The sequence below is a fragment of the Hemitrygon akajei genome, chromosome 6 (genome assembly GCF_048418815.1).
Source record: "Hemitrygon akajei chromosome 6, sHemAka1.3, whole genome shotgun sequence".
Lineage (NCBI taxonomy): Eukaryota > Metazoa > Chordata > Chondrichthyes > Myliobatiformes > Dasyatidae > Hemitrygon > Hemitrygon akajei.
In genome coordinates, this window is record NC_133129.1 from 149,805,168 (window position 1) to 149,817,963 (window position 12,796).

The 12,796-nt window shown below is 39.3% G+C and overlaps 1 protein-coding gene across 18 annotated transcripts in view; it reads right to left on the reverse strand.

Annotated features, from left to right (window-relative positions):
* stk33 (serine/threonine kinase 33) overlaps nt 1-12,796 on the reverse strand; it is a 205,315-nt gene that overhangs the window by 88,148 nt on the left and 104,371 nt on the right. The window lies entirely within an intron of this gene.

Here is a 12,796-nt window from a genome sequence, read left to right on the forward strand (position 1 = left end):
GAGGGTGAGGATAAGTTCTACCAGGAAGATGGAGAGTGTTAGTGAAGGAGTACAGGATGAGTTTTCTTTCCAGAAAGAAGTGAATGGTTATGAAATTCCTGATGGAGAAATACAGGTATAAAGAGACTGGGTGTCCATGGTAAATGGAGTTGTTGGGACCAGGCAGCTTGGTAGAGGATAGCAGCATTCTCTTGGAAGCAAGTGGGAAGGGACTAGAAAAAAGGAGATATGAAAGAGTCAAGATATGTAGAGATGAGTTTAGTGGCAAGAAAAGGCAGAAACAATCTGCCCACCCAGAGAGTTCTATTTGAGGATCTTGGATGAGAGACAGTGTCGAGTTGGAGAACTCAAGTTGGAAGCTGTTGAGGGGAAGTATACTGCTGTGATGAGATCTGTAGCAATCAGAAGACATTAGCCTGGTGATAATGGGCTCCAGGCCCAGGGGAAGGTGTCTAATAATTATCTTGAGAAGACAACTCTCCATAATCATTAGTTTTACATAGTTAATTAAATAGGATAAATATTAGAAAATTAGTACAAAAATGCAAATCACTGAATGCCAAAAGTCTTGGCTGGGTATGGTTCCTTACTACATCTTTGTATATTGGCTGAAAATGGTCATAAAAAATCCATTCATTATTTATAGAAATATAGTAGCATTTTGCAAACAGCAAAATTCTCGAAACAAACAACAAATTAAATGATTAAAATCTCTCTTTTTACAGCTGTGGTAAAAAGTAGATTGCCAAACAGAATACCTACTGAGTTTACCATTCAAAGGATCTTACAACATCTTTCAAATCCAAATGAATCACCTAAAATAAGAGTCATAGGCTAAGTTAACATTTAGCTCCAGAGTTCCCAACCTGGGGTTCATGGACCCCTTAGCTGATGGTAGGGGTCCATGGCATAAAAAAAGTTGGGAACCCCTGACTTAGGCAAAGCAGATAAAGCTTTATTCATATGCTGTAAGACACTTTGATTTAAGTATTCCAGCTATAATTACAACACCATATCTAAATACATGTGCTTACAGTTTCCTAAAAATTCAATAAATATTGAAATGAGTGATGCTTAAGGTAACAAATAAGGAAAAAGTGGAGACATAGAAAGCAGGAATAGATCATTTGCTTTCGAACAAGATGCCACCAGCAAACAATGATTCCTCGGGTGACATCTTCCAGATAATCCACAAAACTGTTTATTTCACTTCATGTGCATCATCTTTTTATCTTAAATGTGTTTCTGGAACTGTTAGAGTTTGCAATGAACAGTCTGGAAATCAATTGAGTGATCTAGCACTCTGCTGTCTGAGAAGGAGCGCGGTCAGCCTCATGGAGAAGCTTAGAGACAGGGTCCAAGTCCATTGTCGACTCTAAATTGCTGATTAAAGCATCGAGGAAGATTGAAACATCGAGGTGAATGCAGAAGGCGAGTGAGAATTCAGCGCCAATTATCTGCCTCTCACTGCTGCCAGATAAGGTGTCTGTGTGATTCCCTATTGCTTGTTGCTCCCAGATAAAGTGCCTGTGGGTGATGACCTATCTCCCTCACTGCTCTGCCTCTACATTAAAGTGGTCTCCCTCTTCCTTGCAGCTGTCAGAGAATATTACCGAAATTCTGAGATTTATGGATTTTACTGAACTCTATTCGGTTTTATGTCTTTCATATTCTGTGTTTTAGCCCGCTCTTTCTTGTTGCCGTCTGGGCAATTTGCTTTGAATTTTTTTTTGTGTAGGGGTGGTAGTGTTTGTTCTTGCAGTTTGTCCAATTTGTTTCTCTACATTGGGGGGGTGGAGGTTTTTTGTGCGGTGAGAGGTTGATGCCCCTGCTGCCGCTGCAGGATTTAAATTTGGCACAATTCATAAGTTTTTTTTTGTGCTGGGGGAGTGTTGGTGTTCAATACTTTTCTTTAAACGATTTCCATCTTTTTTTTTGTTTCACGGCTATCTGAAGACAAATCTCAAAGCTGTATACTGCATACATACTTTGATGCTAAATTAACCTTTGATTTGGTCCTTCAAGCTTACCTTGCCATTTAGTGGGATCATGGCAGATCTTTTTCTCAATACCATATTCCTGCTCTCTTCCCCACAATCAGTATCTTGATGCCTCGTGTATCTAGAAATCTATCCATCACCTTCTTAAACACATTCACCAACTTGGTCCCTATAATCATATGCTGTAGATAATTCCAGAATTTCACTAACCACAGAGGCAAAATTTTGCTTCTTCTTAGTCCTAAATGTCTTAATCCAAGAAACTTCCACTTCTTCTTTCCAGATGCACCCCCACCCAGGGGACATATCCTGTCTAAACTTGCAAGAATTTTGTTTATTTCAACAGGATCTCCTTTCATTTTTTTAAACTCCACTGAGAATAAATGTGATCAATCTAATCTCTCTTCATATGTCAGTCCTACCATTGCAGGAAACAGTACGAAAAACCTTTGCTGCATTTCTTCTATAAAAGTATATCCTTTCTCAGGGTCAAATACACACACAACACTCCAGACATAGGGACACCTGAACTCTACATTATTGCAGCAAGTTAACCTTGTATCTGTACTTAAAACCTCTTACAATGAATTTACTATACAATCAACCATAACTGCTTGCTGCATTCATGTTTGCTTGCAGTGACTGATGGAGAAAGACCCTCAGGTCTCTATGTACATTAATATTACCCAATTGCCACTCAAATAATACCCTAGCTTTCTGTTTCTCCTATAACCCCAGATTATTGAATACTGTATCTGCCACTTTTACCCACACACTCAATTATTCTAAATTGCCATGAAGCCTCCTCAAATCCTCATTGAAACCCACAATCCTAACCAGTTTCCAGTCTACAAACTTTACACATATTCAATTTATTTATCACATTTTAAGTGCCCAAAAACCACCCACTGCCATTTATTCCTATTGTTTTCAGAATGTCAACCAATTTTTTCTCATCTTCAATAATATTACCACCAATCCCATGTATTTTAATTTTGTGCACTAACCTCTTCCATGGGATTTTATCCAGGCCTTTTGAAAATCCAAACACACCACATCCATTGGTTTTCCCTCATCTATTCCACTAGTTACATTCTAAAAAACTTTAGTAGGCTTGCCTAATGTGACTTCGCCTAATGCTATTGACATTTTCTCCATATCCTGTTAACACAGACTTTGTGCTCTAGTTTTTTTGGGTGACTCAATAATTTATGCTAGGCTATACGTAGTTAAAAAAAAATCCAAGATATGTACATCAGATTATGATGAAATTTTGGCATTCCTCTACAGAATTTTAGGACATGAAGCACTCATTTGGAATAATAATTTGAATTTATACAATTGCATTCATGGTGGTGTTGCTACTAGCTCACTGATGCTGCCTGTGTGTAACTCGCATGTTCACCTTGATGTTGTGTGGATTTCCTCTTGGTATTTCAATTTCCTTCTCAATATCAAAGATGTCTAAGTTAGTAGATTAGTTGTCATTGTAAATTTCTCCAAATATTACAGGATGCCATCGAATCTGAGGGAAGGGTGAACAGAACAGTTAATAGTAAAGAGAAAGAATTAGTGTAAATGGGTACTTGACTGTCAGAGAGCCAAAGGACCTGTTTCTGTTCTATAAGCTCTCTGATTCTAAAACAATACTTTTAGGATTCTCCATTTGTTGCTCCAGCACATTTGCACTAGATTTCATATGCAAAATCTCAAACACTCAAAATGATTAACAATTCACAGAAAGTTTAAGCCATTTAGCTGATTGTGCCTGTGCTGTCCTCGGAGAGCATCTACATTCGGTTCCACACTGACAGAAATATCTTCAACCTCTGCCACCTTCTTGCCCGAACAAAAACCATGCAAGAGCCCATTTTCAAGCTACGATATGTGAATGATGGCATTCTTCTCACACACACTGAGGACACACTACAGGCTGCAGTCACTCAACTCGCCAAAGCTGCAAGAGCTTTCAGGTTAATGGTCAGTCTGAAGTAAATAATGATCCTCCATCATAAACACCCTCGTGGCACTTACAACCCACCTCGAATCACCTTTGATGAGCACCCTCTCACCACGGTTGAGCAGTTCACCTACTAGGGCAGGGTCATCTCCAATGATGCTATGGTAATAAGGAACGTTGACAAATGACTCGGCAGAGCCAGCAGTGCCTTCTGGTGCCTCCAGAAGCATGTGTGGAAGAACCACCAGCTAAGTCCATGCACAAAAATCCAGGTGCACAGGGCTGCTGTCATCACAACACTGCTATACGGCTCCAACACCTGGGTCTTGTACTGCAAGCAAATCCCGTTGCTCGAGAACCTCCATCAGCATTGCCTCCGCTCCATCATGGGTATCAGCTGGTGGGACCGTGTCTCCAACAACAAGATCCTGGAGAAGGCTCAACTTCCCAGCATTAAAGCCACTTTGCTGCTCAAGCAGCTCCACTGGTCAGGCCATATGTCTCGCACAGACAACTTCAGGTTACCGAAAGCAGTTCTCTACAGAGAACTCTCTCAGGGCAAGAGAGATCGTGGTGCCCCGTGCAAGAGGTACAAAGACAAATTTAAGCAGCAGTTCTCTCAGGCAAATATCGAGGTCAACGAGCGGCAGCAGGTGGCCTGTGACAGAGCCCTCTGGAGAACGCTGATCTCATGGATCAGCCAAGAATTTTGAGGAATGCAGAAGAGCGAATGCTGAAGAGAAGAGGAGAAGCAGCAAGAATCCTACTACCCAAGCACCTGCATCCAGCTATTCCCATGTCCCTACTGTTCCAGAGTCTGCAGATCCAAGAATTGTCCTCTACAGTCACCAACGATCATGCCATCACTCCTGAGGACTCTTCTTCCCTCTTGATCTTTGCAAGTAAAGAACCAGCCATCATCATCATTGTCTGTGCTGTCAATCTTAATCAGAATCAGAATCAGGTTTATTATCACCGGCATGTGATATGAAATTTGTTAACAGCAGCGATTCAATGCAATACATAATCTAGCAGAGAGAGAAAAAAACAAAATAATAAATAAACAAGTAAATCAATTATGTATATTGAACAGATTTTTAAAAATGTTCAAAAACAGAAATACTGTACATTAAAAAAAGTGAGGTAGTGTCCAAAGCTTCAATGTCCATTTAGGAATCGGATTGGCAGAGGGGAAGAAGCTGTTCCTGAATCACTAAGTGTGTGCCTTCAGGCTTCTGTACCTCCTACCTGATGGTAACAGTGAGAAAAGGGCATGCCCTAGGTGCTGGAGGTCCTTAATAATGGACACTGCCTTTCTGAGACATCACTCCCTAAAGATGTCCTGTGTACTTTTAGGCTAGTGCCCAAGATGGAGCTGACTGGATTTACAGCCTTCTGCAGCTTCTTTCGGTCCTGTGCAGTCGCCCCTCCACACCAGACAGTAATGTAGCCTGTCAGAATGCTCTCCACCGTACAACTATAGAAGCTTTTGAGTGTATTTGTTGACATGCCAAATCTCTTCAAACTGCTAATAAAGTATAGCCGCTGGGTAATCCCAAGTTATGTGCCTAAAGGTCAAAGTTTTTCAAATGTATATTCAAGTACATAATAATAACTTACATCTTTACCATCCTCCCAGACAGAACAAATTATGATTTTTCACCCATGCTTTTTTTTACTTCAAAAATAAAATTTAATAATAAAAATATGCAGAAGAAAAAAAGGTGCATTTTTTTACATTCATGGTCTTTAAATTCAGTAGTGCAAGTGTCTTTTTAAAAAAAACATAGTACCATATCACTCATGTGGCCCCCTTCAGTACATGCCCTTTACATTGTTTGAGAGGCTTTCCAATCAAAGACTCTCCCCCTCCATGTGTGGTAGCAGAAGGAGCCTAGATGGTCTTTTTATTCCCCCACACAAACTTCACACTGGGTGTACCAAGTTTCGGTGCATCACTTACAATGTACCCTGCAGCCTGGACTCTGCCAATCTGCAGCATTCCTTTACAGACATCTCACTACACTGGAAAAACAACAAGTTCCGGGCAGATCAAAGGCTGCCTTTCACCGAGTCGATGACCATCTAGCAGAACTTGATGTGTGTCGTTCTGTATGTCAGAAGGAACAGTCCAGAAATCAGAAATAATCTGTCTGAGCAGCATACAAGACAAGCTTTTCACTGTACATCAGTAAACGTGACAATAATAAGCTAATTCTAATTGCACAGTTGCTGGGGATGAAACAGAACATGGACCCTTCCATCCTTCTCCACATCCTCCTTGCAAATCCACATATACAGCAATTACAGGTATTTCACTGATCTATTAACAAGAAATAACTTGCACTAATTCAAATTATGTCTACTCTTAAACATTGATAAACATTTACTCTAGCTTCTGTTTGAAGGCATTATGCAGTTTGGGGAATTTTTTTTTAAATGCCAACACAAAACTAGCAAAGGGCATCCAGTTGTATGACAATGACCTTGCTGTACTGAGCAAAGCGCAGAGATGGACAGAAAAATTCAGCATGTTGGGTTCAAGAAGACTTCTTGGACCAAAATAAAGAGGCAGTGGGAGGAGGTGGAAATACAAATCAACTTCGGGAGAGATGCTCCAAGGACCTGGCCCTAGTGCCAGGAGAACTTTAATGACCTCACACTCAAGGTCATGTCAGGTTAAGATATATCTAAGCCCACCTACTAGCAACTGCATTACTTTCCACACAATACTCCACATCCAGACACCCATCGTGCCACTAGCAATAATCTTAAGCAATTAGCATTCCTACCTAGCTATCCTAAGTCCCAACATACACACATTTTGCATCATATAGACACTCAATAATGAATTGGATCCATCCAGCCATGAACCAGAATCTGGTTTAAAATCACTGACACATGTTGTGAAATTAGTTGTTTAGTGGCAACAGTACACTGCAATACATTAAAGAACTATAAATCACATTAAGTACATATTAAAAATTAAAATTAAATTAATCGTACAAAAAGGGAGAAAAATGAGGTAGTATTCATGAGTTCGTTCATTTTTCATTCAAAAATCTGGTGGTAGAGAGGAAGAAGCTGTTGCTAAAATGTTGAAAGTCTCTCTTCAGGCTCCTGTACTTCCTCTCTTATGGGAATACTAAGAAGATGGCATGTCCTGGATGATGAATGTCACCTTTTTGAGGCATTACCTTTTGAGGGTGTCCTTGATGCTGGGGATGATAGTGCCCATGACAGAGCAGCTTTTCTTGATACAACGCAATGGCACCTCCATTGCAAACAGTGACAGAACCAGTTAGAATGCTCTCCATTGTACATCTGTAGAAATTTGCTAGAGTTTTTGGTGACATACCAAATCTCTTTACACCCCTAATGAAACTTAGCTGCTGATATGCCTTCTTTGTAATTGCATCAAAAAGTTGGGCCCAGGGTAAATCTTCAGAGATATTGACACCCAGGAATGTGAAACTACTCACCCTTTCCACTGCAGATCCCTCGATGAGGACTGGTGTTTGTTTCTTCAATTTCTCCTTCCTGAAGTCCACAATCAATTCCTGGGTCTTACTGGCATTAAGTGCAAGGTTGTTGTTGTGACACCACTCAACCATCCAATCTATTTCACTCCTGTATGTCTCACCATTTGATATTCTGCCAACAACAGCTGTGTCATCGGCAAATTTATAGATGTTGTTTGAGTTGTGCCTAGCCACACAGGCAGGCATCACAAAGTTGCACAATTACTCTTCCCTTGTTGTTGGAATTAAAGGCAATAGGGATGAAATTAGGCAGAAAAAGCATGATCATATTCAATGGCCGGACAGTTTTAAAGGCTTGGTGGCCTATTCTGCTGCTAGTTTCTCATAGTACCTTCAGGCCTGAAAGTTAAATGGTGCAAGTGTATGCGACTGCTAGTTTGGCAAGCTGTGAATGGCAAAATATTATGGTATTTGCTTCCATGTGAATTAATTGAAGATAATTATAGAAAAGTACAGCACAGAAATAGGCCCTTTGGCCCATCTAGTCCATGCTGGACTATTTAAACTGCCAACTGCCATCAACCTGCACCAGGACTATAGCCCTCCATATCCCTGCCATCCATGTAAGTATCCAAACTTCTCTTAAATGGTGAAATCAAGTTTACATGTACCACTTGCGCTGGCAGTTCATTCCACTCTCTCACGACCATCTATGAGTGAAGGTTTCCCCTCATGTTCCCCTTAAAACTTTTCACATTTCACCCTTAACCCATGACCTTTAATTGTAGTCCTGCCCAACATTAGTGGAAAAAGTTGTATACCTCTCTCAAATTTCCTCTATGTTCCAAGGAATAAAGTACTAACCTATTCAAGTCTTTCCATATAATTCAGGTCCTCCAGACCCAGCAACATCCTTTCAAATTTTCTCTGTACTCTTTCACCCTTATTTACATCTTTCCTATATGCAGGCAACCAAAACTGCACACAATACTCCAGATTAGGCCTCACCAATGTCTTGCACAACTTCAACATAACATCCCATCTTCTGTGCTCAATACTTTGATTTATGAAGGCCAATGTGCCAAAAAAAATTTTATGACCCTATCAACCTGTAATGCCACTTTCAATGAATTAGGGACCTATATTCCCAGATCCCTTTCATCTACCGTTCTTCTCAGTGTTCTACCATTCACCATGCAAGACATACCCTGGTTGATCCTACTAAAGTGCAACACCTCCCTTAAATTCCATCTGTCATTTTTCAGTCCATTTTTCCAACTGGTCCAGATCCTGCTGCAAGCCATGATAGTCCTCCTCGGTGTCCACTAAAGCCCCAAACATGGTGTCATCTGCAAATTTGCTGATCCAGTTAACCATGTTATCATGCAGATCATTGATATAGATGACAAACAACAACAGACCCAGCATCAATCATTGTGGCACTACACTAATCACAGCCCTCCAAGTCAGACAGGCAACCATCTGCTACTACTCACTGGCTTCTCCCTCAAAGCCAATGTCTAATCCCAAAGTCAACGTCTAATCCAATTTACTATCTCATCTTGAATGACAAGCGACTGAATCTCCTTGATCAACCTCACATGCAGGACTTTGTCAAATGTCTTGCTGAAGTCCATGGAGACAACATCCACTGCCTTGCCTTCATCCACTTTCCCGGTAACTTCCTCAAAAAACTTCATAAGATCGGTTAGATACAACCTACCATGCACAAAGCTATGTTGACTATCCTTAATCTGTCCACATCTATCCAAATACTCATATCTGTTTCCTTAGAATACCTTCCAATAACTTTCCCAGATAGCATTAATTGTATGATTAATGAAAAACTACATACTTCTATGTCCATTATTTCAATAAACTATAGATATATGAGCAAAGAAACTTGGTATATCTCCAAAACTTAATCACTTGCGCAACCCTATTTTTTGCTCTGCATGGATAGGTGCAAATCAGTGAACAGATTGAAAAAAAAAATCTACTGGAAAAATATCCTTCATTCAGTCAAAACATATCTGTCTGGCAATTCTATTGTAGCTATACGAGTGCATAAAAAAGCACAGCAATGGGACCTTGATGATTTCAGCCATTAACACTACATTGTAAACTTCAGAATTATATAGCAGGAACACAGTCCTTCAGCTCTATTTTTCTGTGCCGATCAAGATATCAATCTGATCCAATTTCATTTCCGTGTTTGACCCATATCACTACAAACCTTTTTCAATCTATGTCCAAATGTCTTTTAAATCTATAGCTTACATCTGTTCCCATATACATACATCCTCTGTTTGAAAAAGTTTCCTCAATCATCCTTCATCCCACTGAAGTATGATTGAGGAGAAAAAAACTCTGGGCCCAACAATGAATGTTTCAGTGAGTTGTGGGGCTTGTGGGAGGTAGTCATGTTGTAGATGATAGCTACCATAGATCTTCAGTGATCAATGGGAATGGTTCTTGGGGTGGGGGGGGGGGGTGGGTGAAGATTCAAATTGAGAAATACGACTGTCCTGTCATGATAGATGGTAAAAAGGTAAGGCAGTGATTTGGATGATGTGAGAGTAGGTACTAGCTGGAAGGAGTAGTGAAGTGGACCGAGAAAGAAGAATGTAAGGCAGGTAAAAGAACTTGTCAAACAGAAATTCCAGTCAGGCACTACCCAAGGAAGAGCAAGTTATCTCAGAAGCACTCAATGATGGTTACTCTGGGATAACAAACTCCAAATGCTCTGAAAGATCAATTTACTGAGAATGGAAGTATTCAGCATGGCTCCTAATGTGATGATTCTGTTAGGGGTACAAGGGTTACTCATACCAGAAGTGCAGATCAGATTTCCAGAGTGACATGAAATGGCCTTTTCAATCATGTTACTGAAACATAGAACCAAGTAATTAGATTTCCAGGCAGTTATCTCTTTTATTTGTTAAGTCAGTTACTAATGCCTTTATTTATATTGCAGAGTAGCAAGGATAGCACCATCTAGTGCCTTTGCAAGACCAAAGATTACACAGAGAAATATGACAAAAATATTGTTTTTAAAAAAAGATTAACAACTTAAAATGGTTATCTAAATATATGATTTGGTAAATATTGCTTTGTTACAGCATGTATTTAAGAATAATTTATATATTTCTTTGTTTACCAATAAATGGGCATTATAAAACAAAATTATTTCTCTATCATTTACCAGTTATTTTCTGGTATCTCAAAAACAGAACCTACACTTGCATTAATTACTTACCATTTAAAAACTATTCTTCATTTGCTCAATTATTATAAGGGAACCACCACAGGTACACGTCAAGAGTTGAAATCAGGTTACAAGTGTATGCCATCTGATGCTTGCAAAAATCCTTGCTCAAATTTATATAACATTTACTAATATGGCACCACATTCTGTAACATTAATCGGTAATCCTAAAAATACTTAAATCATAACATGGAAATGTCATTTCTTTTATCATATAAATTTCAGAAAGAGGGAGACTTCTCAGTAATCTATTTTAAAGTGAACTGTCCATCTTCTAACAGGGTTATCACAATTTTTTAAAAAAAGATATGGGTATAGAGTACTTTTATAATAGTGCTACTGTAAGATTGTGCAAATAAGCACAATTATACATCAAACTAATTTCATAGTGCGAGTATCAATAATAACATTAATATTTCAGATATATTTGACAGTGTAGTGATGGATGTTCAATTTCAAAGGCCCAAAAGGCTTATTGCTAACCTCAGCTCTCTAGCACAGCAGCATGACCTTTCCAAAGGATCAATTATTTGTGACAAGTTAAACTTCTAAACAATATTCCTTGCTCAGCTTCTGGTTGTAAACAGTGAGGTATTGTGGGCCCATCTTTAATCAATGTAAGACAAAGTAGTTACGTTTACTGGCCTGCATCAAACCAGACAACATAGGCTAAGTTATTTGCACCATTGTGACTAAGTTCAAGGAAGCTTGCAAACAAGACAGATTTTGTCACTTAGCACATTAAACACGGTTACAGGAATAGTTTAATCAATTAATAGCTGGAATAGCTGTGTACTTAGAGAGTCAGCCAGCACAGCATGGATTTTGGGTGTCTAGCACCTCTGTCCCAAGCAGCTTTTAGACCATTTATGTGAATTACTTTGTCCCGGCAAAGAAAAACTTCACATGCCAATAATGTCAACTAGTAGCAAAACAGCAAAAATTTTGGGAAGAATTCAGATTGTTAGGAATGACAAGGACAATGACTGAAAAAGAGTGACAGAAAGAAGAACTAGAACTCATTCCTCAACCTTCTGTTTCTGCGACAGACAACTCACTTGGCTGCAACTTATATATTCGTCTAGTTCATAATATTTGTACCTTTACTTGGAAATCCTTCGTAGTTTATAAATATTTTAAAATTTGTTAATGTTTTATAAATCACAAATCCTTTGTGAGTATTAAATGTGTGTTAAGAACTATTACTTTAAATTTAAATGTGTATCATTAAAAATAAAATAAACTGAGTTTAAACTACAAAGGATGATTGATAAGTTTGTGACCTTGGAAAACCTTAGAAAACCTAACACATTTATTTTTCAACATATATGAAACACATGTACACACTTAGTCCAGCGGTCGTGGAGCATATGGATCCCTTCTTCGTAGAAGTGGTCCACAGCAGGGGTGATTGATAAGTTTGTGGCCAAAGGTAGAACGAGATGAGTTATTAACTTCAAACTTTCTGCATTATCACTCAGAGGTGAACTTCACATGCATGTAACAAGAGCGTCTTCGACCTCCAGGTGGTCCACAGCAGGGGTGATTGATAAGTTCGTGGCCTAAGGTGGAAGGAGATGAGTTATACAGCTCTCACTACATGCACATGCAGTTCAACTCTGAGTGAAAATTGCCACAAACTTAGCAATCACCCCTGCTGTGGACCACTTCTGTAAGTCCAAGATGCCAACTTCTACAAAGAAGGGATCCATATGCTCCACAACCGCTGGACAGATGTGTAAATGTAGGAAAAATAAATGTGCTAGGTTTTCTAAAGCTTACTCCTTCTACCTAAGGCCACAAACTTATCAATTACCCCTCGTACTTCATTTGCTGGAAGCATCACCTCCTTGGTAGGGAAGGGGAACCCACCACTCAAATAGAGGGTGCTGGCAGCCAGAACTCACTGTAGAGAGTAGAGAGTGAAGTAAGCTAGTCTTTGAAGAGTAGGATGATACACTACAATCTCCCTATAGTGAGGGTACCCATAGATACCAATAATTTTGAGATTAGGGCTTTGAAGACAACAAATCCAATACAACAGAGTAGGATGGTATTTTATATCAGCTTTTGGTAGACAACTTCA